Source organism: Microcaecilia unicolor, chromosome 4 (assembly GCF_901765095.1).
Source record: "Microcaecilia unicolor chromosome 4, aMicUni1.1, whole genome shotgun sequence".
In the NCBI taxonomy this organism is placed as follows: domain Eukaryota; kingdom Metazoa; phylum Chordata; class Amphibia; order Gymnophiona; family Siphonopidae; genus Microcaecilia; species Microcaecilia unicolor.
The window spans coordinates 299,158,575-299,171,572 of NC_044034.1; the positions used below are offsets into that span (position 1 = coordinate 299,158,575).

At 44.3% G+C, this 12,998-nt stretch overlaps 1 protein-coding gene across 2 annotated transcripts in view; it reads right to left on the reverse strand.

The window, feature by feature from the left end:
• LOC115469295 (tetraspanin-15-like) overlaps positions 1-12,998 on the reverse strand; it is a 376,401-nt gene that overhangs the window by 237,246 nt on the left and 126,157 nt on the right. The window lies entirely within an intron of this gene.

Consider the following 12,998-nt stretch of genomic DNA (forward strand, 5'->3'; position numbering starts at 1 on the left):
ACAGATACAATGTGCTAAAACCAGGACTGAATGTTGGGAACAGGATCACCTCCTGCATTGCCACTAGTTTAAAATGCAATTACCTGTTAGTTTGCATGCACATTTTTAAACTGGATATAAGGTTCATCCTATCTTTTGAATGCAGGTTTCCCTCCCTTCCCCACCACATTTATCACTCTACGATGTGGACAAAATAAACATGAAGGCAAAACAGTTTCTCCTTTTTGGGCAGCCAGCTTTGGAACGCTATACCCAGACCAATCCGATTAATAAACAACTTCTTGCCCTTTAGAAAAATGCTGAAAGCTCATCTCTTTAAGCAAGCCTACCCAAATGCCCCAACCTAATCTCGCCAACTTTCACTCCCAATTCTGTTCTGACTTAAAACCAACCTCCCATCCTTCTCTTTCCATCTCTCCTTAATTTTATCCCTCCTTACTCTTTCTCCCAAATTACACTATCCTATCCTGTCTACCCTCTTTTATCTTAGTTATATATTATCTAGCTCAACTTATCATACACTACTAAGTCCAACTTTACATTGTTTTACTACTGTTTTATTAAAATTCTATTAACTTGTATTTCAAATTACTATGTAAGCCGCATTGAGCCTGCATTGTGTGGGAAAGCACGGGGTACAAATGTAATAATAATAATAAATCTTTTAGAACACATCCACAGAGTCAGATTTTCAGGATAGCCACAATGAATATGCATGAGAGAAATTTCCATGTACCACTTTCACTGTATGCAAATCTCATGCATGTTTATTTTGGATATCCTGAAAACCAGCCTGGCTGAAAGTGTACTGTTCAACTCAATCAATCTGTAAAAGCAGCAGGGCTAAATTTCATAGTTCTGATGGAAGATGCAAATGATTAATGCAAAGGACCTCTGCCAGCATGTTCCCTTTCTGCTATACTGTAATTACATCCTAGTTTCATTTCATAATCACCTATACTCATACCCTCAAATAGTGTGTGCCCCATAAGACAGAGGGCTTAGGCAGACCAAGCCAAACGGTTGTGAAGCTGTTGCTCTGCCTTACTCTGAACTGATGGGGAGTTCAGAATTTGCAGTCTTCTCGGATGTTATATCCTTAACCAGGGATACAAGTTGAATATCCCAGGTTAATTTAAGTTTCTCTCTGATGCAGCCTCTTTGGCGAAACGTGGCCATGTCGGGATTTCTTCAATAAAGACTGTTTTGGACTTTGTCTGCTCTGGATCTTTCCTTTGTACAGAGTAAGCCAGAAAATGGAAAAAGAAAGAGAGACAGATGGCAAAGCTGAAAAGGTTTGGGGAAAAGGGGAGAACAAAAAGTAACAGAGCTTTAAGTAGAGAGAAAGAAGTGAGGAAAGAGGGAGAAGGAGGAGGAAAGGAAAGAGAAGAACGGAGAAAAGATGCTCTAAGTAAACAGTCTCAAGACCAGGGACAGTGGAAGGGTGTGAGGTGCCCTGGCCAGGGGCGTAGCCACGGGCGGGCCTGGACGGGCCCAGGCCCAGCCACTTTCCCTCCAGGCCCGCCCATCCATGATCCAACATCCTTCGTTCCGGAGCAGAGCGGCCTGTAATGGCAGTGCTTGCGGCTCACCTCATCGTAGCCGCGCTGCCAGGCCATCCATGATCCAACATCCTTGGTTCTGGAGTGAAGCTGCCTGAATGGCAGCGCTTGTCTCGTCGTAGCCGCGGCGCCCGCTCAGCTGATCTACGTGGTGGCGCTCTCAGCAGCCTCATTCTCACTTCTCCAGATCATCAGCCTAAAAATATAGTTGCACGTGCATGCAGGCAGTGCACGTTACAGGGAGGAGGGTTAAGGAGGTGAGGAGCATTGAGCTAGCTAGTGCGAGGAGGCAAGCCTGGAAGGTTCTTCGTTCGAGCCCAGGAGCTCAGACAAGCACTGCAGGTAATAAAAGTTTTAAGCACTTTTTTTTTTACATCATTTTTAACATTGTATAATTTGTAGTATCCCAAGAAACACTACTCATGCATGTCTCTGTGCCCACCAATATTAGCTCTGGGCCCAGCCAAAATGTCAGGTCTGGCTATGCCACTGGCCTAGGCAAACATTCAGCCTTGTCCCCCCACCCCCTATCATTAACTTTCAGTCCCCTGTCAACCTCTATGATTTTATAAATTAAACTCAACCATCATGATCACTCTGATGCCACCTCTTCTACAATAATCCTGCAAACATACAAACTTGGGCATCTCACTTTTAAATACTGAACTTTGTTCCAGAAATGTAACTATATAATAAGAGCAATTTCCAAAAGACTAAATGGGCTCTTTGAAAACTGATCACCATCCCTGCAGCTGATGATTCTTTTGGGTTAATGTGGCCATCAAAACCTATACTTTCTCTAACTGCAGCTGTTGTCACTTATCTTCTCCATGCACAAAGCTGCTGTACAAGGCAACCACCTAATCTTCCTAATAGCTGGGCTGTCCCTCTTCCTGGGGCTAGGATAGGCTGAGATAGGCCGCCACTACGAAAATGACCTTGGAAAAAGTCCGAGGTGCTGTGGCTAGGCCGAAGGGCATCGCTTTGAATTGAAAATGACAACCGAGCACTGCAAAGCGAAGAAAACGACTGTGGGGAGGCCAAATTGGAATGTGTAAATAGGCCTCTTTGAGATCGAGAGACGTCAAAAAACTCCCCTGGCTGTACCGCTGCGATCACCGAGCGGAGGGTTTCCATGCGGAAATGCCAAGCCTGTACGGACCTGTTGACACACTTGAGATCTAGGACGGGTCGCCAAGAACTGCCCTTTTTTGGCACCACAAAATAAATGGAGTATCGACCGCACCCTCTTTCTGCTGGGGGTACAGGTTGGACGGCTCCCAGTTGTTGTAAGTTAAGGAGGGTGTGACGAACTGCCCGCACCTTGGCGGGAGATTTGCAAGGAGATTCCAGAAATGAGTTTACTATCGGACGAGCCAATTCCAACTTGTAGCCGATAACCTCCAAGACCCATCCGTTGGACGTTACCCTAGTCCACTCCACCAGGAATAGGGACAGCCTGCCCCCAATAACCGGCTGGAGATGGACCAGAGGATTGGGTGGACCTGGCTGCGGGCTGGTTTCTGTTACTGGAAAGGAAGGCGCGCCTGTCACCTCGAAAGGGCTGAGGTCTCTGAGAAGACCTTGCTCTCTGAAAAGAGGCCCCGCGACCTGGACGGTAATGACGTGCATCCCTAAACTTAGGTCTAGGTCCCGCCAGTCGCACAATTTTGGACCTGTCCTCCGGGAGGTGCTGGCCCGCCCCTTAGAGTCACCGAGGTCCTTCACAATCTGTTCTAGGTCTGTCCCAAGCAAAAGCTTTCCCCTAAAAGGAAGCCTTGCCATCCGTGATTTAGAGGCTACGTCTGCAGACCAATGTCGCAACCACAGCCCTCAAAAGATCATAAAGAAGATCTGCAAGGAAGGCTAAACCAGACTCTAAGGCCAGCAAAACTGCCACGAGGTCCTCCGGAGAGGAGGCTTTCTGTACCCACGATAAGCATGCCTTCGCCGCTTAGGAGCCAAAAACTGAAGCTTGCAGGGAAAGGGCCACTACTTTAAAGGACAGCATCAAGCAAGTCTCCAACTTACGATCCTGAGGGTCCTTGAGCATCATGCCATTCTCCACATGGAGAGTGGTTTTCTTAGTCACCGCTGTGATTAATGAATCTACCGTAGGAAACTTCAGCAAGTCTAAGTCAACAGCAGGCAGTGCGTAAAGACGTGGCATAGCTCTAGCAACCTGAAGCCCACTGTCCGGCGAATCCCACTGCACCGAAATAAGGATTTTCATGGCCTCATGCACATGAAAGGAATGAGGTGGGCATTTGTTGCCAGACATAATAGAGGGCCCCAGACCTGTTCCCCCCTGATGATTCAGGGGGTGAAATGGCCAAAACCTCATAAGCCATAATAATCAGGGAGGGAAGCTCTTCCCTGCGAAAAGGCGGGCAGCCGTCGGGTCATCCCCCTCCTTAGAAGGCAGGGCAACCTCATCTGCCAAATCCAATGATTCTGAGGGAGAGCCTGGAGACAAAACCAGGCCATCTGTGTCAGATAGCTCCTTGGGATCCAAAATCTCCACCCGGGGACGTTTTTGGCAGGAAAGACTGAGAGGCTGCAGCAACTGAAGTTTGCTGAGGAAGAGACGGGGCTGCCTGAAGAGAAGCTCCTGACTTCTTCAGAAGAAAGGCACTGTGCATTAATAAATAAAAAAAAAATCCAGGGAAAAAGGAATTGAAAGGGACTCCCCTGCTCCCTCTAAATTGCTTTCCTCTATTGGAGCCTGTGCCACAGAAGAACGCTGTGCCTCCTGTCTGTCAACTGCCACGTGCGGAGCTGGTCGCGCCTGAGAGGAAAAAACGGCACCTGCTGCACTAACTGCCCCGAGGAAACCGCCAAAACTATCCCCTGCGCTTCCGACTCAACGGACGCCTGAGGGGAACCCCCATTGTGCTGAACACCCGCTGTAGGCTGATGGCGGCACGACTCACATTCCCCCGACACTGCTCTCCGGCCCCCACATTGGGAGCAGCGCTTAGCCGCCTCAGAAGGCACTGACATGCTCCACAAACGTCTGCCGCTCAAACAGACTCGGCAGCCCGTCTAGCTCCTCCGTATGATTAAACAAAAACAATTTTTTTTTTAACTCAGGAGAGAAAGGCAACACCCAATCAGGCCCACAGCCCCGGATGACGGAGGAAAGGTAGGGGGAGACCGGGAGGGACCTGGCACCACCAGGTGTACAACAGAAGCTACAAACCCCTGACTTTGCTAAACTAGGCCCAAAGGATACCAGTAGCCAGATCAAACCAGAGCTGCACAGAGATGTCCCTCCACCTTAAAGATAGAGAGAATACTGAGGTTTACTTGGCTGCACAGGTCCACATATAGCAAACATCGGAGGTTCTCTCTATCTCCACCTGCTGGTAGAGGGACACAACCCACAAGTCCCTGGAATGATCTGTGGGACGCTACGGAATTAGGCATTGACATTATAAACTCTTCCAGACAGAACCTTAATTGTCATTCATTATTTTCTTTTTGTGCAGCCTTAACCTGGCACAGAGCACTTTACACATCATAAATTCTCCTCTTACAACCAAAGCAAAGACTCAAAACTTTGGTTTTTAGTGCCAAAACTTTTTTTTTAATTAAAATAATAAAGATGCAAGAAAAAAATATATATAAGCCAACATTCATCTGCTCTTTCACTCAACCTTATAATTACAAAAGGCGAGTAAATCATTCATTTCCAAGAACAATTAAAGACTGATAAAGAAGGTTGAGTGTTGGATCCAGCATGGAGGCGGACTTCGAAATAGTATGTGACATTTTTTTCATACACAAAGGGCAGGGAGCTAAATATCAAAACTAATAAAAGAAACCATTATTGATATGATCACGTTACTTTATTTCCTTTCTTCTGCTCTAAACTTTAGTCAGCTGGAAATGATGAATCACTAGTTCAGCCACTGTGCATGGCAGAAGTTAGGCTTTTCTGACTCACTGCTTGCAATACCCAGGTTAGAGTTACAGTTTTTATCAGTTTAGTGAGGCAGCTGTTTGGTGAAACATGGTCATGTCAGGCGAACTAGTTTAAACCTGGGAGCCAGAAGTGGTAATAAAGTCTGCTTTTCTTCATACAGTCTGCTTCTTTTCTTTTTTCCAGATAAGCTTTTCTTTGGCAAAAATATGCCAGTACCTGCCAAGTTGAGGATGTTGGGGTGGAGATAAATGGATTTACTAGCTGCACACCATATTAAAATGTGCAACATAAAATACAACCTTTGACTACATACTAGAGAATGACATGGGCCAAAATCTGTCCCCGTCCCGTCTCCGTGGCTTCTGTCTCCATCCCCACAGGTCCCATCTCCATCCCATCCCCGCAGGCCCTGTCTCCGTCCCGCCCCTGCAGGCTCTGTCCCCCATCCCATCCCCACCCCATCCCCGTGGGCTCTGTTCTCATCTGCAGAAGCCTCGAACACTTATGATTTTGTATTTAAATCTTATTAAAGTATAAAAAGGAACAATATGCTGTGCAACTGTTGTGTATAAATTACAAATAGAAAACAACAACAGCTAGCAGCTATAATAACCCTCCCACCACTACCACCCTCTACCCTTCCAACCCCAACAATAGCTGACTTCTACTACTCCAAGGTATCCTAACCCACCCTGTTAAATTGTCCAGGGGTACAAAACACAACCCGTTCTGTATGTCCTAGAGGGGAGACATATGCCCTATGAAGCAGTGTTATGATTTTTTAAATCTATGGATGAGTAAGAAGTCATCAACAATCTCAATTCAGTCTAGCTCTCCTGTCTTCCCTAGTCCCTCCTGCAACAGAAGATGTCTTCTTAGAAGATGTGCTGGTAGCAGGATGTACAGGATCCCCCATGCAAATTTTGCTAGCTGTGGCCAACATGTTTGCTTGTTTTTCCAAAAAAATAAAACTATTATCGTCTGCATCAAACAAACATAAATAACAGTCCAGTTCTTTAACAGGCTTCAAAGTAGAAAATGGCACAGGCTCTGTCCCCATCCCTGCCCCCGTGGGATCTGTCCCCACCCCGTCCCTACAGGCTCTGTCCCCATCCCCGCGCCATTCTCTACTATATACTGTGCATGTTGATGTAATGCTTAACAGATGTGTGCAGCACTGAACACTTACACAAGGCAATTTTTATATGTGTGGAAATGTGTGAAGCACACTTCACACACAAGGAATGGCTAATATAAAACTGCATGGACAAATATGTGTGCCAACAAGAACCTGTATCCTTTTGCACAGACAATGAAGAGGTACTACTGCCAGAAGTGTTATTTGGGTAGAGCAGGGACAGATTTGCAAGGTATGCACAAACTTTATAAAATACATTCTGTTAGGTTTCTGTCATGATTGTTGCAGTTGTCCAGATTTTGCCACATCTGAGCTATATGGAACCGATGTTCCAACTATTGTGCTGCAACTTTCTTCAGGGTATGTTGTGAGGTCTGCACTTTGTCTTTATATATAGTGGGTTCTGAAACCTGATTGGCTGGTGTTTGAGCTGGGTAGTTTCCTCAGTAAGGAAGGAGATTTCAAAATGAAAGTCCATTGTTCACAAATGTGATTTTTTTTGCGGGAAATTCAAGTTTGGGACCAACAAACATTCCCGCCTAAATTCAAATTTATGACCAATGGACTTTCCCACTGAAATCTCCTTCCTTCCTGAGGAAACTACCCACCACAAACCCTAGTCAATCAGGTTTGAGAACCCACTATATATATATAAAGACAAACTGCAGATCTCACAGCATACCCTGAAGAAAGTCTCACAACTAGCCAAAAGTACTTTATTCAAAATCAAGTTTATAAACAGTTTGATATACCACCCTGTTGCCCTTTTGTTCTATTGCCATGTTGCCAGAGTCAATTTGATTGTATACTCCATCGGCATCTATTGCCATGAAACAATTAATAAATTATGGGAAGACGAGTAATAATTTGGGGGAACGGTACTGGGCTCTCTCTTGAAAAGGAGCAGTGATCTTCCAGTTATAGCAGTTTTGGTGTTAGGTCTGGCTATCTGATCAACTGATTTTTGCAGTTTACCAGATCTTGATGGAGAGATGGTAATTGTCTGAACCAAAAAGTGGGCACGCCATCGGGGCCATAGCTCAGGCTCTTCCAGTGCTTAATCTGATTTCTAATTCCTTCAAGGTTGCTTTAGGCCATTCTGTTTTGTTTACCTTTTTCAGAGTCTTCTATATTTTGAACATCATTCTTCTTCTTTGCTATACTTTATGGTGTCTTCATATACATTTGTCTAAAGCTTTTCTATTTTAGCTCTAGTAGATGGTATTTTAACAGTGCTAATGTTCTTTTCTGATTCCCTATAAGTTGTTTTGGGTTCTCTCTTTTCTGATTTCTTTCTTTAGCCACAGTTTCTGTGCTTCTGCTGCTTCTTTCACTTTATTAAAGGTCATCTTCTATTAGCATGTTTCATTTGGACCATCTGAATCTCTCACTACTCGTGATAGACAAGTACCTCAAAGGATCAAGGTTATCTATTACCTTTGCACATACAGTGGTGGAAATAAGTATTTGATCCCTTGCTGATTTTGTAAGTTTGCCCACTGACAAAGACATGAGCAGCCCATAATTGAAGGGTAGGTTATTGGTAACAGTGAGAGATAGCACATCACAAATTAAATCCGGAAAATCACATTGTGGAAAGTATATGAATTTATTTGCATTCTGCAGAGGGAAATAAGTATTTAATCCCTCTGGCAAACAAGACCTAATACTTGGTGGCAAAACCCTTGTTGGCAAGCACAGCGGTCAGACGTCTTCTGTAGTTGATGATGAGGTTTGCACACATGTCAGGAGGAATTTTGGTCCACTCCTCTTTGCAGATCATCTCTAAATCATTAAGAGTTCTGGGCTGTCGCTTGGCAACTCGCAGCTTCAGCTCCCTCCATAAGTTTTCAATGGGATTAAGGTCTGGTGACTGGCTAGGCCACTCCATGACCCTAATGTGCTTCTTCCTGAGCCACTCCTTTGTTGCCTTGGCTGTATGTTTTGGGTCATTGTCGTGCTGGAAGACCCAGCCACGACCCATTTTTAAGGCCCTGGCGGAGGGAAGGAGGTTGTCACTCAGAATTGTACGGTACATGGCCCCATCCATTCTCCCATTGATGCGGTGAAGTAGTCCTGTGCCCTTAGCAGAGAAACACCCCCAAAACATAACATTTCCACCTCCATGCTTGACAGTGGGGACGGTGTTCTTTGGGTCATAGGCAGCATTTCTCTTCCTCCAAACACGGCGAGTTGAGTTCATGCCAAAGAGCTCAATTTTTGTCTCATCTGACCACAGCACCTTCTCCCAATCACTCTCGGCATCATCCAGGTGTTCACTGGCAAACTTCAGACGGGCCGTCACATGTGCCTTCCGGAGCAGGGGGACCTTGCGGGCACTGCAGGATTGCAATCCGTTATGTCGTAATGTGTTACCAATGGTTTTCGTGGTGACAGTGGTCCCAGCTGCCTTGAGATCATTGACAAGTTCCCCCCTTGTAGTTGTAGGCTGATTCCTAACCTTCCTCATGATCAAGGATACCCCACGAGGTGAGATTTTGCGTGGAGCCCCAGATCTTTGTCGATTGACAGTCATTTTGTACTTCTTCCATTTTCTTACTATGGCACCAACAGTTGTCTCCTTCTCGCCCAGCGTCTTACTGATGGTTTTGTAGCCCATTCCAGCCTTGTGCAGGTGTATGATCTTGTCCCTGACATCCTTAGACAGCTCCTTGCTCTTGGCCATTTTGTAGAGGTTAGAGTCTGACTGATTCACTGAGTCTGTGGACAGGTGTCTTTCATACAGGTGACCATTGCCGACAGCTGTCTGTCATGCAGGTAACGAGTTGATTTGGAGCATCTACCTGGTCTGTAGGGGCCAGATCTCTTACTGGTTGGTGGGGGATCAAATACTTATTTCCCTCTGCAGAATGCAAATAAATTCATATACTTTCCACAATGTGATTTTCCGGATTTAATTTGTGATGTGCTATCTCTCACTGTTACCAATAACCTACCCTTCAATTATGGGCTGCTCATGTCTTTGTCAGTGGGCAAACTTACAAAATCAGCAAGGGATCAAATACTTATTTCCACCACTGTATATCCAGATCAAAAGTCATTCTGATGCTATCTGAGAATGCACTACTTGGGGTTGTTCCATCAAATGACAATCACACATAATAGGCCCAGATTTAGTAAATGGTACCCAAATTTGAGCGTTGGAAAAAAAAAATCAGTGTGGAGTGCTATTCTCTACAGATCGCTCCGAGTTGAGTGCTCTTTATAGAATAGCGCTTAGAGCCCATTCCCAAATTTGGGAACCGGTATTTATGCCAGCTGAAACCTGGTGTAAATGCTTTTGCCAACTCTTGACATTTGGGCGTGGAAATGGCAGTATTCTGTAGCTCACAATACAATGAAGAACCCAGCAAATAATTCAGTAATATACAATCTCAATGACATAATAAAACTCAAGGAAAAGACCTCAAAACACCCAAATGTTTACTACAATTTCAGCGTCTTTCACTGGGGTTGTGTTATTCATCATTGTGATATTTTAATTTTATTTATAACTTACTGGTTATAAATCAAATTGGTTCCTTTTTCTAAAGGAATTTAATTTTTCAAATTTCTGTTCAAATATGACACATATTTCTCAAAGCAGCAATTCTTATTCCTTATTCTAGTATTTAATAAATTGCAACAAAAAAAATCGAGCACTTAACTGACACCCGACGGCGGCCAGACCCATTTCACTCTAACAGCTTCTTCAGGGGGTGTGTCTCAACATTGTCATTTGAATGAATGAAACCATTGGTTTATGTTTAAATCTGTGAACCATATATTATATGAAAACATTATCTAATATAATAATTCGCACCTCCAACATTCTGAAGCTGACTCCGTGGCAGCGTGGCAGTGAAGCCTTGTAGTGTTTGTAGGGTTCGTAATCGCCCCGCCCTCGAGGGAACTCTGTATAGTTGCCAGCCCCTGCGCCTCCCTCTCTGCCCTCCAAGCATGACCTGTCCTCCGGCAGCCCCTCGCCTTCCTAAGTGCTGGCTGTATTTTAAAAATTCTTACCTTGGGGTGCGGCATCCACAGTGAAGGCGAGTGGCGCTTTAAACTGCCTTCGCATGTGTCTCAGCTCGGCCTCTGGTCCCGCCCTTCAGGAAACAGGAAATGAGGGCAGGACCAGAGGCAGAGCTGAGACACATGTGAAGGGAGTCTGAAGCGCCGCTCGCCTTCACTGTGGACGCTGCACCCCAAAGTAAGAATTTTTAAAATACAGCCAGCACTTAGGAAGGTGAGGGGCTGCCGGAGGACAGGTTGTGCTTGGAGGGCAGAGAGAGGGAGGGAGGCGCGGGGGCATGGAAGTCGGAGGAGAGGGGGGCGTCCTGCAAGTCGAAGGGGAGGGGGGTCCTGGAACCCAAAGGGAAGGGAAGGAGGGAGGCACGGGGGTATGGAACTTGAACGAGAATGGGGGGCATGGAACTCAAAGGGGAGAGGAGGGGGAGGTGTGCCCTCTGGAACTCAGAGGGCACACAAAGAGAGAGGTAGGGAGGGGGGGGCCCTGGATATGGGTGGATGGAGGAGAGGCCAGGAGAGAATGCAGAGTTGATGCACATGTAGGGGGGAGGACAAGGGACAGAGGAGAATTGCTGCACCACGATGGATGAAGGGGGCAGGGGAGAGATGCTGCACATAGATGGATGAAGGGGGCAGGGCACAGAGGATGTTTGCTGCATATGGATGAATGCCGGGGAGAGAGCATAATTGGTGCACACGGGACACACATTACCACTCTCTCACTCACACAAAGACACACACATTCTGTCTCTCTCTCAATCACACACTCTCTCTCTCTCTGACACACACTCTCTCTCACACATACTCTCTCCTAACAGTTCCCTTAAAAACATAATTGCCATTAGAGGACATCCTTGCTAGCACCCGTTTCATTTCTTTCAGAAACAGGCTTTTTTTTACTAGTAAGAAGATAAAGCAGAACTGACTTTCACTGTACGTTATTAATGAAACAGTGAACGTCAATTTCTCTGCCTTATCTTCTTATAATGTTTTCATATATGATTCACAGGTTGTCATTTAAATGAATGAAACCATTGGTTTGTGTTTCAATGTGTCATATTTGAACAGAAATTTGAAAAATGAAATAAAAAATTCCTTGAGAAAAAGAAGAAAAGATTAATAACCAATAGTTATATATACAATTAAAATATGAGGATGCTGAAATTGTAGTAAGCGTTTGGGTGTTTTGAGGTCTTTTCCTCATGTTTTATTATATCACTGAGACCATATATTATTGAATTATTTGCTGGGTTTTTCATTGTATTGTTAGTCATTTAAGGACATTTAGAACTTCAGATTGTTTTCCTCAATTTTCATGTAGTATTATATAACTCCAAACACAATTTTTTTTATAATCATATTTATTGTAAACTTCAAAACAATATTTACAAGCAAATCTTCAATCTACAACCATGTATGTTAACATTCAAACACAAATTTTTGAAATGCCCCTACCATACCCCTGGCCATGCCCCCTTTTGAGTTGCACTCTAGGGGATTTAGGCACGCAGGGTTATAGAATAGCATGCAGGAAGATGCCAATTAACTGCAATGATTATTAACATCAATTTATTGCTAGTTAATGGCTTGTTAGCTGATTAATTTGTACATACATCTTACATCAGTGTGCAAATTTAGTGCCCAAATTTGGGCACCATGTATAGAATCTGGGGGTAAATGAGTAAAACTTTACATGCTGTAAACAGCTGGAGAAGTTTCCAATTCCTGGACTTATAATTACTAACAAACAACTCACGGCTGTTCATGCTGATCATGAATTTGGAGGCCTGCAACTACCTAGCATGGACTAGGATAGTTTCAACCTTCCATAGGAAGGGAAAAAGTTTTGGCAACAGGTCCAAGGAAGCAGAAGATTTCATATGCAACTTTCTTTAAATTAGTCCCTTTATATTAAAACTTATTGCGTATTCTGTTCATATTGTAAATAGTATACTATGCCGTACTGTTTTGGATATTTTCACTGCTTGTAAATTGACTATTGCCTATGTTCAACTCATTCTTGATTCTTGGGTGGATTTCTTCAAAAAGGCAGGAAATAAATCCTAATAAATAATAAGATGAGTGCTGTCATGTACTATGAGCTAGAAACAAAGGTGAGGATATTTATAATACATGAAGAGATGCCAGCTGAGGAAAGTAAGCAGCTCAGTTCCTATGTGACCCCTGAGGCAAACCCAATATTTACAAGATACAAATTCTTCAAGAGGGTACAAGGTAAAAATGAACTAATAAAACAATCTGTGACAGACCCAATACTGTCAGCTAGAGACTGTATATTTGCTGAAACGGAGGACATGATCCGTGACAGAATTGTGTTTTG